The 18015-nt window shown below is 35.3% G+C and overlaps 1 long non-coding RNA gene across 1 annotated transcript; it reads right to left on the bottom strand.

Annotated features, from left to right (window-relative positions):
* Positions 1–2384: 2384 nt before the first annotated feature.
* Positions 2385–10712, bottom strand: LOC146731961 (uncharacterized). The gene is made up of 2 exons (XR_014927051.1): positions 10571–10712; positions 2385–3076 (listed from the first exon to the last, which is right to left on the bottom strand). It is a non-coding gene; the product is annotated as an uncharacterized LOC146731961 (long non-coding RNA).
* Between the last annotated feature and the right edge of the window lie 7303 nt (positions 10713–18015).

Consider the following 18015-nt stretch of genomic DNA (forward strand, 5'->3'; position numbering starts at 1 on the left):
TTAGGTAAAAATATGTACAAGTAAGCAAGAACGCACTTTAGGGTGTCCCTAGTAAAGACGCTATATCTTCGACATTACAGATTAAAGAGGCAGTACGCCTTATTTTAATTATATATGTTTAATATTGTGTCTGTTATGAACGGTAGACCATGTAGTACACAAAATGTTGCTAAAGCACTGACAATTATAATGTACGTCATTTAGCACTTGAAAATGCCACGGTTCTTGTTAGATATATAACATGGTGTATAATGTTTTATGTAACGGTTTATCTGAATTGAACTAATCACGCCTATACTTAGCAATCCACTTCTTTTTTGTCCTGAAACATGTATGCCTATTCCGGTTAAAGTTCAGAAATAGATCACATATATACATTGATATATAAAGTGGCAAAGTGGCCGCTTGGTGGCGTACATCAGATAGAGAATTATCCGTTCGGATTGCAGTGGTATGTTAAAAATGAAAGCATCAAATATGGTCTAGATGTTGTCCTGGCAACAATATTATTTTTTCGAAAATCTTGATTGTACGATACATTATTTGATGACATTTCTCAACCACGTGACCTCGTAGCCACAGTAACTGTACTTCTAGTATGTATGATGGGAAATAAGCTGGTATCTAATGTATAAAATAGAAAATGGATAAAGGCTCCAGCAATCCAACATTTTAGCTAGAGAAAATAGACGACAGAAAAAGTAATTTAATTTATAACAAATACCAGTTGCTCTTTCAAATTTTGCCAATGCCTTGCCATTACTTTGATGATATTAGTAGAATAACATAAGAAAATTGAACATTTTGGTCCTATTTATGAATTCTGAGCGACGTGTACAGTTGGATGCGTGGCCTATTTGGACTTTGTCATGCACAAATCTGATTACAAACAAAAGCGGGGTCACGTGTCAGTTAGCATCGCGCACTGATTTGAAATATCAACTAATATTCTCCAAACAGAATTATTTTATAAATTAAATTAAATTTGACTTTTTCTTTATCTGCGTTTTTACAGTTTAAAAATGTGCGATCGCTGGGGTTGCGTAAAATATAACTTTTGAAATTATAAAAATTAATACATATTTACTCTATGCAGTGTGCAAATAATTTTTTTGCAGAAGCTTTTTCAACGTTATAGTATTCATCGTAGTTTAGGTCAGAAATAGAAAACTCGTAACTATTGGTTTATAAGGTATACCTTGTGTTTGTCCTGTAAATCATTGATAATTAGTTTAATTCCCTATACCAAATATACGTAATAATTGATATTTTAATTGAAAAAATAACGTCTCTTTTTTCATCTAAATCGTTTTTATATAAAATTTTCGTCCTTGTGTCCTTTGTCGCCTTTACCCAAAGACGTCGATATTTCTTTTGTGTTCAATTAATCTCATAAATAACAGAAATACTAGGCAACCAATAGGGAAACAAAACACATTTTGTTTAACATATACATGCATGACGTTAGCATAAAGTGTGCTTAGAGTGTAAACAGAAACAGTAAAGTTTAGCTGCTACCTGCTATAAAGTCCGCATAATTATACAACATTATCAAAATGCATTCACTTCATTATGGGTAACAGTCATGTCTCTCTAAAATATGTGAGACGCATCAATTTTTAACCAAAAATTCGGTCAGCTGAGTATTGTTTCTTACCCATGCGCTCATTGGCAACGAATGAAACAAATAATTGTACCCAAGTATGACTTGCACCTAATTTATTCCAATCGCAACATGACATGTCAAGTAATGAATCAATGGAAATTAACACAAACAGTCAAGAAGCAAATTACTGTACATAACAATCCGCTCAGTAAAATACAGTTTACAATAATTTTAACTACTTGCCTTTTGAGAGTGTGCCCTAAAAGGGTAAATAAACAAGATTTACACTTAAAAGATATTCATACAGTAAAAATTTATACAGAGGAAATCTGAAATAAACATAGAAAAAACTGAATTTAGGAAATATTCACTGACCCCTAACTTTGGCTTGCCCAAGGCTGCCACAAAAGGCACTATTCGCTCGTCCTGCGAAATAACATGCATAATTGTACACACTATTTTGTGGCAATTAAACACAATATCTATAAGAAACATAAGTTACAACGAATAAATCTACAATTTTGTCATGATACAGAAGACATATATCCTAAATTTGTAATTATTTTAAACATTTCCCAGTCTGCCTTTACTACATGTTTTTATCTTTAAATGCAAATATTTGATGATGTACATATGGGACCATGGGGGAATTATTAAGGATAATGTACATGTAAATGTAAAAAATGTATCACTTTTGTTTAATGCTCGATGTATCTGGAGTTGCTGTTACGGCATCATCAACAACTGGTTTCAAATTTAAAACGTATGTAGTCATTACTGTCGACATTAAAACATTGAATTTATTTACATAATCTCTAATTTTAACAAAACCAGTTTTTATGTACAGTTTTCGGGCTTCTGGTTGATCTTCACCTGTTTCAAGGAATACACAACTAAATTGATGGTCGTTTGCAAACTGTATCGCTTTGTTCAGTAGTTTAGCCCCGATCCCGAGACGTCAATATTTCTTTTGTACATACATCGTTGTGAGTTCTGGCTGCATTCCACGTCCTTCAAATTCCTTAAGAAATAAAGCGACTGTACCAACGATTTGACCATCATAAACAGCCACCCAAAAGTTACCACCCCCACTGTCAATGTAAGTAGTCTTAATATCTTTCAAATCTGAGGCAAGTCTATAGCGAATATATTGTTTGAATATTTTATACATTGATATGATGTATGCGGTTGGTATTATTGCAACTATTACAACACACAATTGAACTGAATTGTATACATACAACGATAAATAAAGACACAGGGTTAGCAGGAAGACGTTAATAAATATTCGATAACTCAGATGTCGTTGGTAGGTTGGCTTGAATGAACCCATTATACTGTCCTTAAATACATATATCACCCTTCGTTGATCGTTTTCTTCAAACTGTCGAAGTGTAACAGTGCTTCTCCTTTCCATGCTGGTTAAATATTTTGTAAAGCAAATATTCTCACTACATCCACAGTATTCTCCTGGAGAGAAACAATATGAAATAGTATCCTCACTATCTATGGAATTAACATAATAATACCAAAAATTATTAGTTATTGGGACCCTTTTTTTTGGAGAAAAATGTAGATTCAGACTAGTTATTTAATATACGTGTCCATCACTGACTGCAAAAGACGAATAATGTAAGTTGGAAACTAGAGTGAATACTTGGACTATATCTCAGAAACTGTTACAACACAGTTAAATTGAATGACAATTCAAAATGACAATGCTGATAATAAAAACCATTATATTATACCAGTATATTGATGGTGTTAATCCATCGATTTGATTGGTCCACATACAAAATTTGCATATGAATTACGGGTATATTGGCTGATAATGCTCAGTTATGCTAAACAAAGTATTATAGTGATGGCGTGCACAGTCCTTGATTCGGGCTGCGTTGAGACAATGCATATGTACGTGTGTTAAGCCACTATTTTGGTATTTGCCACTATTTTGGTACCCGGGAAAATTAAAACCAACGTTCTCTTGCTTTTTGCTATTATTTTTCTTCACAAATCAATAAATCTCATAATTCTAAATAATTCTGGACAGTTTGTGTATAATTTGGAGTAATTTGTTATGTTTAATTTAGGTTTCTTTGCTTGCGCATCTTTTCCGACCGAATTGTAATCATTTTGACACAGACACAGTGACGCTAACTTAGGGGGTATTACAATCAGCTGTCCTAACAGCCATATCACGGAGCTAAATTCAACTGTCGTACTTTTAAAAATCAATTGCATAGCATATCCGTCGCCGATTGAAATGGTATTAGTGCATCGAAACTGTTCGGCGAAGCTGCTAGGTAAGTATATGACGAGTCAATACTAATATTGATATTTACTTGCTAGCTATCGCACTATGACTTGTTTAGTGTGCCTGCTCAGACTGCTGTGGCGTCTTGAGTCGTCCATTTGATTTTATCATCATCATCATCATGTTGTGTTCAATTCCAATTTTGAATGTGCATCGATTTCTTAAAACAGTAATTTATAGACATGTATATAGTTCATCTGATCCAGAAAGTGATGGTTTAAACTTCATGTACATGTCCAGCTTGAATTTAAATAATCTATATGCGGACGTTGAGCAGGCGGACAACAACAGAGCCACCGAGCGATATGCTATTTTTCCGTTTGTGTTTCTTCCATTTGAGATGCATTTCTGTAAAATATTCCGTATATTACGACTTTCCAGAATTCGCTGGTGTTGTCAAGTTGTAGCATCCATTCTGGAAAATCCATATTTTAGCAGCTATTTATTTTCTTGAAATTAAAATGTTTTAATATGCAAGATTTAAGTAATTAATGAGGTCTTGATGTTAGTAATTTATATTCATAACCTGAATGGTATTCTTGTATAAAACATGTTGGTCACTTTCTTATTTTATCGTATTTTTTCTCTATAACATGACGAGATGGAACAATTTGTATAATATATTATACAATTCTGTAAATGACAAAGGTGTGTCAATAGTCAATAAAACAGCCTAGGCAATACTGTAGTCAGTTAGAAAAGACATAACATTTTGTTATTAATCTCACTAATAAAAACCATTCATGGTTATTTCAATCTTTGTATTACATTTTAATTTGTTTAATAAGTTTTACAATACAAAACCATCTTTATTATTGCTGCATTGTGGATATAAATGTAGCTCCAGAATGTGAGTAACCACTTGGAATTCCTACTGAATTTTGGGACGCCATGAATTCACAGAAATGCTTTCTTAATTTCATTTCCAAATACTTGCTGTGATAGATGAATGTTTAAACTATCATTTATACATATACCATAAGTGAATAAAAAATATTACTAAAAAAATCCTTTGAAAATCAAGTTTACCATTCAATCTATTGGTATCTAACTACCTTGGCCTGACTCACTGCACTGATGATCAATGGGACAATGGCTTCCTATAGAGAAGAAAAATGTTAACTCAATATTGGATTGGATTTCGATATTGGAATTGTGGGATTGAAAATTAAACTGAACAATATAACCATAAATTTTTTAAAAATAACTTGCACATTGCTTGAAAACAGGAGAGGTAAAAAGCTTATTTTAACGGAGGGCTCTATGGAAAAGATGCGAGCCCCCCCAAATGCCCTATACAGTTCAATTTTCTATCCCACAACTTTTTGCAAAATCAAATATGGAGTTAACACATTTCTTCCCTATATTTGTATAACTACAACTGGATATTATGAATCACTGCCTTAACTATGAAACAAATAATAAGGTATAATTATTCCCTTATAACCTAACCTGACTCACTGCACTAACAACCAATAAGACATTTGTTACTCATAATTAGGACTAGGTATTATTATTATTTTTAATATTTTTTTTGTGCCAGGCAACAGTTCCGGACATTGAATGTCACTCTTGACTATCCTGACTTTTTTTATGTGCAAATTGCAAGTGCTGACACATAGTGCATTTTTACCACAGAAGTCATATTCAAGTTTGGGACTACGGTACATGACAGGGCTGTGCGGCCATTTTCCTATCAAATGGCAATTTAATGCGCTATCCTGGCAGACCTTAATCAAAGTTCCCCCAAAGTCGCATTCGTTAGTGAATAAATCTTGGCCAGTGGAATTGGGCTTTCCGTGTTCAGCCTTAGTAGGATTTGAACTTGGGTCTACAAATCATGAGTCTGATGCGACAACCACTACCAGTGACCGGTAGGACTAGGTATTATTACCTGGTAATCGAAGACGACCTGACCCGACTCACTGCACTAACTATAAAACTAATAATAAGGTATTATTATTCCCCTAGAACCTAACCTGACTCACTGCACTAACAACAAATTGGACATTTTTACCTACATTTATAACAACAGTGTTCTCCCCAGACCTCTAAAGCATCATGGTATTGTTGTGACCCTGTGATAAGTTCTTTCAAGGGTGTAGCCCCTCTAAATCCAAATCAAATACTAGAATATTAATAATTTGCCCATTGCAACAGCAACAATGTGACAAAACAAGTCTCACAAATCACAAATGCTGCATACGTCTGGAAAATATACTGATTTGGTACACTGCTGTTATTTGCAGTTTTTGCTTTAATTTAAAAAAAAATAAGTGAAATTAAGTCCCATTGAAAATAAAACTGTACATAAATCGAAGCAAACATTATTCAACTGCAGGCGAGATCGCCAAAGAAAAAAACTGACTGGCAACACTGTTGTTTGGAGGTGTCAATCTGCCCAACGAATGTGTGTCTTGGCTACGCTGGTGGCTCATGCTTTGCCAAATTTTGCCGAATGGCAAGTACACACATTGAGTTTTAAGTTGAGTTGCCAAATAATATATTTTATAGCCAAAATTGACCATATTTTAGGAAAGTAATGATTATTTGAATGTATAAACCATCTTTATAGTAATGTTCTTGAATGTATAATAAAGAAAAATGAACAACTTTTACCGTAACATTTTTTCTGATAGTTAGTCGATTTTTCTAGGATAGGACGTCACCATGTCTACAACAGAGCTGGTATTATGTTACAGTATTTCGCCGATCATGTATTAAAAAACTCTTGAAAATATGATACATCAGGGCAAAATGTAAGATAAAATATGAAACTTCGGTCTGACCTTTTGCATCACTTCCTGTTGAAACACCATTGATAGTTCCTCACAAAGTCATATGTTATCACATGACTTTGTGGACATTTTTTTTATCATCCCCAGTTCTTTCTAAGATTAAAACATTAACTCGCGACACACGTTAGATCAAAAGAAATACCTGGATTGCCAGTCTGTATATTAGTGGTTCTAAGATAATCGCCAATGAATCATTTTCAGGATTTTTTTAAAACAAGAAACAGGGGCGCATCGCCCTCATGCCATGGCCATGTGCCCCTTACCCTAGGGGCAAATTTTCTGGCAACCACACAATTCTGAATGACAAGGGATCACAAGTGGCTTCAGTCTTCAACTTTGACCTGTCTGACAGTAATTTTGGCCCCAAGGAAGCCAGAGAATGTTCCACACCCTGATAGGGAAAACCCCATCTCTCCTACATGGTGGTGCCGCTGAATTGCAGTGCTCGCTCTTGCAGTTTTTTTTCAAGAAAAAACCCTGATTTTAATTAACAAAACATTCTAAATTTGTTCAATGCAAGAATGTTACGGTTCAGCTGACAAGGTTAGGGTGATCATAGCATTACACTTAAGGTATAGATCAATGAAAAATCGTTGACTTTAGTTTGAAATTTTGTCATTATTGATTTATTATTTTCATCCTATTTTGATAACTCGCAATCTCACAAAAAAAATGTTTGCCCTAATGTCTCATGAACCGACAGTGACATGGGCACTAAAACTGACTGTACTTGTTGCACACAAAATAATGATAAACAGTTATCTCCATGGATAACAATATATTTACTGACTGGCTATAACATATTAACTATTTCTATTGCTTTTTAGCTCCCCTGTCGACAAAGTCGACACAGCTAGGCATTAGTGGAACGGTGCATAGCAGAGTGTCAAAACCTCAAATTTTCTAATTTTGGTGAATATTTTTGTCATTTTTGGTAAAAAGTGATATTTTCGACTTCTTGTTAAAAACCTCTAGTCCGATTGCTTTGATATTACATATATAGGTACTATATGTGGACCTCTCTCAGATTTGTTTATTTCATAATAATATCTTAAATTCTCTAATTTTGGTGAATATTTTTGTCATTTTTGGTAAAAAGTGATATTTTCGACTTCTTGTTAAAAAACGCTGTCCGATTGCTTTGATATTACATATATAGGTACTACATATGGATCTCTCTCAGATTTGTTCATTTCATAATGATATCTTAAATTCTCTAATTTTGGTGAATATTTTTGGTAAAAAGTGATATTTTTGACTTCTTGTTAAAAACCGCAAGTCCGATTGCTTTGATATTACATATATAGGTACTACACGTGGACCTCTCTCAGATTTGTTCATTTTGTGATGATATCTTTAATTCTCTAGTTTTGATGAATATTTTTGTAGTTTTTGGTAAAAAGTGATATTTTCAACTTCTTGTTAAAAACCGCAAGTCTGATTGCTTTGGTACTATACATATATGTACCTCAGGTAAACCTCCCTCAGATTTGTTCATTTCATGATGATATCTTGAATTATCCAATTTTGATGAATATTTTTGTCATTTTTAGTAAAAAGTGATATTTTTGAATTCTTGTTGAAACAGCAAGTCCGATTGCTATACATACTATACATATTGTTCATTTTCTTATATGATATCCTCAGTTCTTTAATTGAAATGTGCCTTGCTAACAGCGGAGCTATCTCAGTCGATAGGCTGCTTGTTTTGCTGTTCTATTTCAAACTTTATTTGACTTGATAAATACATAAAAGACAATGGAGTAAAATGATATAAAATATCAGACTGTCTCGTCTTTAATTAATTGTAGATAGATTGTTAACTAATTTTATACTAACACAGTTATGTATCACAATATTCAATGAGAAAATTATGCAAATTAGATACAGTGTTTGACATGGGGTCTGGGGAGAACACTGAACTTGGACTGGATTTTATTAATCCTGAGGCCCTGACCTGAATCACTGCACTAACAAGCATTGAGACATTTGTTATCTATAACTAGAAATAGGTTTTACATGCATTAATCCTGAGGCCATGGCCATAACCATTGCACTGATGACCAATGGGACACAGGTTACCTATAACTAGAACTGGGTATATTAGTTTCAGAGGACTTGACTTGACTCACTGCACTAACTAGCAATGAAACTTTTGTTACTTATAACTAATACTGGGTATTATTAATCCCAGAGAACCTGACCTAACTCACTGCACTAACTAGCAATGGAACTTTTGTTACTTATTATTAATCCCAGAGAACCTGACCTAACTCACTGTACTAACTAGCAATGAAACTTTTGTTACCTATATCTAGGTCTGGGCATTATTATACCGAGGGAATCTGATCTGACTCACTGCACTAACTAGCAATGGGACTTTTGTTAACTATATCTTGGACTGGGCATTATTATACCCAGGGAACCTGTCCTGACTCACTGCACTAACTACCAATGGGACTTTTTTTACCTATATCCAGGACTAGGCATTATTATACCCAGGGAACCTGACCTAACTCACTGCATTAACTAGCAATGGGGCTTTTGTTATCTATATCTAGGACTAGGCATTATTATACCCAGGGAACCTGATCTGACTCGCTGCACTAACTAGCAATGGGACTTTCGTTACCTTTATCTAGGACTGGGCATTATTATACCCAGGGAACCTGACCTAACTCACTGCACTAACTAGCAATGGGACCTTTGTTACCTATATCTAGGACTGGACATTATTATACCCAGGCAACCTAACCTGACTCACTGCACTAACTAGCAATGGGACTTTTGTTACCTATATCTAGGACTGGGCATTATTATACCTACAGAACCTGACCTAACTCACTGCACTAACTTCATGTACAAATCAGACTTTTGTTACTTTAATATACTAATACTGGGTATTATTAATCCCTGAGGCTCTGTTCTGGCATTTGTTAATGAGTACTGGGTTTTATTAATCCCAGAGAACCTGACCTAACTCACTGCACTAATGACCAATGAGTCATTTGTTACCTATAATTAGGACTGGGTACTACCGGTATTAATATTAATTCCCTGACCTGACTCACTACACTAACTACTAATGGAAGACTTGTTACCAATAACCCTTAGGCCCTGTAGTTCACAATGATAAGTATTAAACAATCTATTAGATATAGATACCTAACTAGAGTTAACCACGTAACGCCAAAATTACCCTTCATTAATTGTATCGTCTTTTAAGAATTGGTAGACAGTAGAGTAAGTTGTCAATATAGTTTGACACAGTAGCTGCAATACAGGCTATTGACTTCAACGACAATCACTCAGACTTGGGAATTACAACGCCACAGTTGCACATTACAGTTGTAGAAGTATTCATTCGATTCACTGTATGCGACCTACACTGTCACCTATCAATTTAAATCGACTACACAAAATAGAAACACTGACCAACTCATCTATGTTGGCTACGCCAGTACGTTATATCCCATACAAAAGCGTTAACATCATACAGAATCACTATATATCTCAATGATTTAAAACTATATTATTTTGAATATTCTACAAGCAGTGCATATAATACCACTGTAAACAATGGGTCAGATTATTTGCTGACATGGTAACTACATGCAATACGTGGCATAATATATTATGTACCATAACTTTAACCCTTTCTAGCTTGTCCATGACTGTGTGTCCGAGGCTCGCCGTTCCCAACGATGTACGGTAGTAAATATATAACAAGATAATCAAGTTATGTGACAAGGAGAACACGAATGAGGGGACTGCTTTTACATATGCGTCATGTTATTGAATTAAAAGGGACAAGTATCATTTTGTATAAAGAGTCGTAAAAATAATACATACATGAACCGATGCTCCTTTAACAGTGGTGCTACACAGCATCATCACCACTACAATGATCGTTAGATACATCTTATAGTCGGACAAATTGAACAAGAAAGTGATAAACCTGTTATATCACACGGGAACAAAAACTACGCGCCTTTTACTTGTTACAACCAATATCAGCTGTGAATAAGCGAACGTGTTTTAAATGATAACTATAGTATGTTTATGGGATAATGTCAGCTTGGACCAGTATGCTCACTTTGCAATTGTTTTAGATTACACAGAAATAACTCAATATTGCGAACCGGAAATTGGATTGCCAAGTATCGGCGGTTTTGAATGAATTATATTATATCACATTATATTATGCCATTCTGTTGAAATCTGCTCGTAAACTGCATCTAGACCCAGAACGAGCATACCAAAATATGGATATGCTTTTTTTTATCACGGCTGAGTCAACTAAAGTTATCTTTTGTCAATAATATCGAATGTCCCTCAATGGCAAGCCGATGACCCACTTTGTCATGAAGCGTAAATGTCCTATATAAAGGTTGATACGACAAGATAAACCATTGGAATTTAAAAGCAAAAACAAAAAGCAAGAGAAGTAACATAGAGTACGTATACAATATGAATCCTAATTGTTGGGACAAATAGTATCACATTATTTACAAATCGGGACCAGTTTTTGACTGAAATTGTAATCTAAATTAACAACTGACAACGATTGCCTGATTGCAATTCAAATACATAAATAATGTTCAAACACTGAATTAGTAAGAGAAGATATAATACTATGCGCATAGATCATAGTACTGCCAGTAGTCAAGTTTGTGCCTTGAATATATAATAATAGATTATTATGTATAATTAAAAATCTGTCACTGTTACGCCAAAAGTTACAGCGTGTCGTAATTGTGCGATATTGCACTGGGCATTTTCATCCTACATATTAGAAAACGTAAATTCCAAATAAGGAACGATTACGTGCGTGAGCGTAACATTGCTGACCCCAGGGTTTGACCGAACCTCACACAAAGTACATACCAGCGATTATCGAGCTGTTAAAATTGCTATACTACTTACGTAAATGCCAGCTTGTCAGAGTATGCATTTAGCGTTTACATTCGACGAACGTCGTTATTTAAGTGGATATAACATACTCAAACCTTAGTCTTGAACAGCAGACATTATGTAGAAATTTACAACGAAACAATCCACAAGAAGAAAACAAATCAGTTAACGATTGCAGTACACTAAATGGTCAATTCAGTAGGAGAAAGATATATGAACTACATGCTCAAGAAAAGAATGATTACTTTCTGCTTCACATGTGGTACATGCCATATATAATTCCGAGTCATAAACAAGTGATTCATCTATGAAACCAGATATTTAAAACAGACAATTAAAAATTGATGCCATCTGAGAACGTCTTTGTAACAGTTTTATCGTATTCAATCTCAGGCTCATTATATCTGCTAACTTGTTTGTATGTTCAGGCCAGTAGTTCTCTACAATAGTCGTTTAAAGAGACTGCATATGTACCGCATGTCCTGGCATATCAAATCAGCTCAAAGACAGGAGAGTGTGGGAAGCATATATATAAGTATGGAGCAGAGGAAACAGATTCAGTACTCTTCTTAATCTCAAACTCAACTAGATATATCATTGGTATTTATACACTAAGTTTAGAATTGTTAAGTACATCAAAAGTACACTATCACAAATTTAACGAAATGCGGAACTGACGGATTTGGCTCCCTTTGTTTTTTCTAATTTCTGTAAAAAACCTAAACAATTAATCAGCCAGAAATGGAGAACAATTTGTTGAGAAATATCCATTTTGATTATATAGAAATACATTGGCAGAATGTAAAAAAAAAACGAACCGGGACAAGATGAACATGTTTTTAAAATTGTAGTGATGACTAAGAAACATCTGTTCTATGTCACCCATAACTACTACAGAACACCTCAACAAGGCACCAATGAGACTGTTCATCTGGTCTGGCCCTTAAAGCAATGCATCGTTCAGGGAAGTTCAATTACACCTTCACTGGAGCCGAACACTACTCTGATCTGAGCTTTCCTAGAGTGGTTTACCCCAAAGTGAAGTAAATACCAAGCGTTGTCAGGAGCTAATTCTGTATCAGGGACAGGACTGGCGTGTTGACGTTCTATTACCTTTTCCATGAATTGGAGGTATCATTCCATCATATCTGGTTTTCGTTCTAGCTGCTTCAGAAGATTTTTGAAGCGACTCATTGTTGTCCGATAGTTGTGTGGTAGTCTACTTGGATCGTATCTAAATTGCCCTTTCTGTTGATGTGGGTACCGTTTTGCATGTAGTCTAAGAAGCGTTTGTATTCTGATGGTAATCACACTGCTTTTCGTTGTCTAGCATTTTTGTAACATAGACATGGACATCTGTGTCGTTCTGTGTCGTTCTGTGTTGTTCTGTGTCTGCATAGAAAGAGGATGGTGGGAATGTCCCATTGCTTTGCTTGTAACAGGATATCTTCTCTCTACATTTGTTCAGGATGAACTCTAGTAGTTTTTCAACTATGGGGTTCAGAACATGTGGTGTGTTCAATATGCTGAGAACAACAAGTTCTTCTAAATCTGTCTACTGAGATCTTAGGTTATCCTTTGGTGTATTTACTGTACTGAGAAGAGACAGTTTTTCAGTTGTTGGCACACACGCCGTCTGGACCATATATTCAAAGGTTTTTCGTCAAGTCAGAAACATGTTAGGATCACCACCATACACCTCAGGTTCTTGAACTGGTAGGCGTTGACGAGCTAATATTTTGATGTATTCACTGGGAAGGTGTGAGGGCAATTTCGCCTGCTGTTCTGAATTGCTGTTGTGATATGTTATTCTGTACCATACTTGCATCCCATGGCTGTTTGGAGTGGAGAAATTGTATCATACCCGGTAAGTGTAGTTGGTGATGGAGGTCTTAGTTGTTGGTTGAAATATGGTGAAGCTTGAGGTTTGAGGTTATGTTCGTTAGATGTACTAAAACGTAAGGCATGATCATTGGATGTCTCCCGAGGTAATGTGAACATATGTTGTGTTGCTCCTTTTTCCACTACTTTCTGAAATGCTTCTGCGCTTGCCTGTGTGACTGCTGCCTTTTTCTTTGCTTCTATTATTTTCAAATTGGCTCTGAAACTGGCTTCCATAACTGCTTGCCCCGCTTGCTGTTTGGCTATGGTTATTTCATACTCAGCCTCCTGTGCTGCCGCCTCTACATCAGCAAATGCTTGTGTGCGGGTGGTGCTTAACCTTGACGATGCCCTTGACAAGACCGAGTTGAGGTTCGAGTTTAATTCTTGGAGTTCTCTGCCTTGCCACTATTTCCATTTCAATAAGTTGTTTATGTTATATGGAAACGTGGTTCTGTATAATCTGCGTCTTTGCGTGCTTCCTCTGAATGGTCTTGGTCATATAGGTTCATTACATCTACGTATGTGCATTCATACTGGTGGGCAAGGGTGCCTAGTTCATTCATAAAAATGTGGATTCGCTTCGTGTGGTTTGAATACTCCAGATAGCTAACAAGTTTTTTTCGCAATCACTGATGGCATTTGCTAGTGCTTTAGGTGTTAGCTTTCTTTAGCGTTGATGGCGTACTTTATATCTGCGTTCATCGACAGAATCACCTTTCTGCTTATTTTTGTTATCTTGTTCATCATACTGTTCGGAATATACTTAAGTTTTATTGTCACCATATTCTGTCATATCTATTCCATCGAGTTGGACTTTACTATATTTTGCCAGTTCTGTTCATAAGAGTACATTCACAATGTTTCTGAGTTCTTTGGGTTATTAACGGTACACACAAGTAACATCTGAGTTTACCACTAACCGTCCTGATAATCTATGTGTGGTATTATATACAGATGGTTTCTGTTCACACTGGTGTACCTATACAGTACACATGTTCAGCCTAGCATACCATGTAGAGGTCACATTATCTAAACATCAGTATCTGTTGTGTTTACTGCCACTGTACACTGGAGACATCAACATATTTACTGCAGTATTGATTACGATAATTCACTGTTCTAGGGTCAAACTGCGTCTAATATACCCATACATGCTCAAATAATCACCCCTCCAAGTGCTTCGGTTTACGTCAGATTTATTTAAAACACTGTGAATTCTATAACATAAAAGCAATACAGACACTGTGAAAGTAACTGTGAAACTATTTGTATCCATCAGGCAACGATGTCACTACATAAATGACTGTAGAAATATTACATATTTTCAGTAACACAATGTAACATACATGTCTAAAATAAAGATGTTAAAAAAAGTTCTAAAGATGGTTGACTTACATCAATGAGTCTCTAAAGCAGTATATGCCTATCATAAACAAGCGTTTTAACGCGATTCTAACATGACCTGTGATGGCGCACTCTACATGCGTAGGTGGTGCTGATAGCAGCCTTTCTGTATGGACGAATTACAAAATAACTATAACAATTGAAATTGGAAATAATTATAAACTTGCCTACAGCACAGTTTCCACACTGGCGGTTTCCCAAACACATTTACTAGAATTATATTGTTTTTTCATAAGCTGTATGAGAGAAAATAATAGACCATTCATTAAAATGTCCTGTTTATTTGGTCAGTAGCAAATTTGAATGGGATTGTGACTGGAGGTCGTCGTAGAGGGTTATAACTATGCTACACTGTTAAAAGCGGATTACCGAGGGTGAGATAACTCTCATGTTATAATAGAAGCGGAAAAATATTCTAGACACAAATATTCAGTTTTATTTATTGTACTCTATGGAAAAACTAAACTATTAATTACAATGTTTCAACAACAGTTACTGTTACCTTAGTACACAGTTGAAGGTCGACACAAATACCTGTCCAGATATAAATATTGTGGTCATAAGTGGTTAGTTATGCAGTAAATCACTCGAAATGGCATCGTACACCAGTGATATAGGAACAAAGTCTATGTTGGCGTTCAATCAGAGGCGGAGCTAACCCGTTTATCGGCATATTAACTGCTAGCCAAGACATCTCTCAGCAAATAGGTTCACCAAGATTTCCATAAGTCAGCTTACCCAAAGAATGCTCAATTGCTGTAGACTTCAAAGTTTGGCACAAGGTGAAGACATATGGGTTCAACATTTTGGGAATTCCACAGATCAATTCCACCGTAATATTCCAGAACATTTCTAATAGTGTGAGATAATGAGGTCAGATTTAGGGTCATGACCCCAAACATCGCCCTCAGAGCTGGGATATAACAACAAAGAAGCTGGGATGTCATGCATATGTCGTCTGGGTGATGAGTTCGATATGCCAACATAATGAAATGTCAAATTTCTCTATTCAGCCTGCAGTATAGTGAATTGCTTGATGCATAATAAATGTGCATTTATTATTTTCAGCTAGACAGCTTAGCGCAGCCGCCATATAAAAGCAATATACCATATATTTGACCTAAACAGATATACATATAATTGATAAGATAACATTTCAGCAATTTGAAACTTAGTAGCTAGTTTTTATGTACATTGTAAATTTATGTGCTTGATAGATATAGATATAATGTCTACCTAAGCTGGCTTGTATCCCTAACACAGATTAAGGTGGCTTGGGATTATAGACATTTAAATTAACATAGACACATAACTCATATTTTTTTCGAGCTTTAGTATTTCATCGGAGAGGTCAATACAGTGTCAATGACATTTCATGCACAAATCACCTCCCACTTACCTTGTGAGCTTGTGATGCCGGTGAGTTTCTTTTCACGTAATTTGTATAGCCATTTATATAATACTTTCTAGCAGCTGTGACGCAACTAAGATTATAAGGATGTGTAAGTTAATTGTGAGATTGTAGCTAAGTGGATGGTTAGAATGATCGATATAATTTCACAATTTTTTTATCTCAAACATTTTTATACATGCTCCGTATTGAGCTAATGTCATTAAAGTAGAGCACAATATGTAGTACCCTATTTGGGAAGCTGTCTATCCTCGTTTTCCCAATTTTCGTTTTCAGTTGGCACTAGAACGTTGTTACAGTGGGTCATGTAAGTTCATTCATAATGATTGTACGACATGTGACTTGCACGTATTTAGATCTGCGCAATGCATGGTGGTTTTAACCATAAATAATATCACCATCATTGTAATTTTGATCATGCACATGGGGTAGCCTCTATGTAAACTATAGCAGTCGTTGCCAAACAAATAAGTATATGTGATACGGAACTTTGTGCGTATTATTTCTAGTTTAGAGACCTTATGTGGTAGTATTTGCTATTTTCTATGCTTGTGTATATTTTACTTGGACCACTACCTGATTACATCTTGGTTTTTGTTGACCAACTTCCACTTTTTGTCAAGGACAGGATTTTGGGGTCACAAGGTCAAAGGTCAAGGTTATTACATACATGAAAATTGCCTTTTTTCCAAATAACTGAGAAACTGTTTAATGGATCAACTTCAAACTTGGATTGAAAGTAGAAATGACAGTAATCTGATATGATGTTGGAGTCACAAGGTCAAAGGTCATGTATGGGGTCATACGTGTAAAACAAATACATGTGACTCACAAACTTATCTTTTGACCTAAATTGACAGAATTTGACAACTCAGCAAAGTGACTAAATTACATACAAATTCATTTCTCTAGCGATGTTCAAGGAAAATCCATTCTAGTGAGAAGAGTTAGGGTTTGGCTATCATGGGGCATGTTGTAGTCTACTGGGTGCTGTTGGGCTTCTGTCAAGTGTCATGGTTCTCAAATTATGGGGCACGTTGAAGTCCACTTAGAGCTGTAAGGCCTCTGTCATTCTCGTTATGTTACAAAAACAAAAAGAGACTAAGAGTAAAAACTATTTACAACATACGTTTTAATATATACTGCATTATGCATGCATGATTCAGTAGGATATGAACTTTCATAAAGACTTTTACTGGTTATCACGTATTCAGCATTAAGCTGGTTGCTCAGCATAAAACCTGATAATTTTAAGATGTAAATATTAAAATACGTGTATGAAGTAGAACACTTTTTATGTGCCTTTTAAAGTCACACAATATTTGTGTCAATTTTTAATTTCCTCCCTGTACCAAAACATGCATGGAAGTGTGATAAATCAATAAGCATAAATCACAGTGGCATACATGTTATTAATTATGGAAAAATTTAAGTAAGTTTATTTTTCTATACAGGAAAGATACAAAAATTTCTGCTACCCACCCATACATTTTGAAATAAGTCCTCCTCTTCAAAGTTCTCGTCATCTACTTTGTCAATGATTGGCTCATCATGGGAAGGCCCATAGATGCACAACACTGATCATCTGCTCCTGGGACTTAACATTTCGACTTTCTGCACTTGCATGAAGTCAGTTCGAGAATGCTCTGTTAAGCTAGTTCCATATTCATCCAGTTTATCCCAA

This window comes from Saccoglossus kowalevskii, chromosome 18 (assembly GCF_978046115.1).
Source record: "Saccoglossus kowalevskii chromosome 18, keSacKowa6.1, whole genome shotgun sequence".
Taxonomy (NCBI): Eukaryota; Metazoa; Hemichordata; class Enteropneusta; family Harrimaniidae; genus Saccoglossus; species Saccoglossus kowalevskii.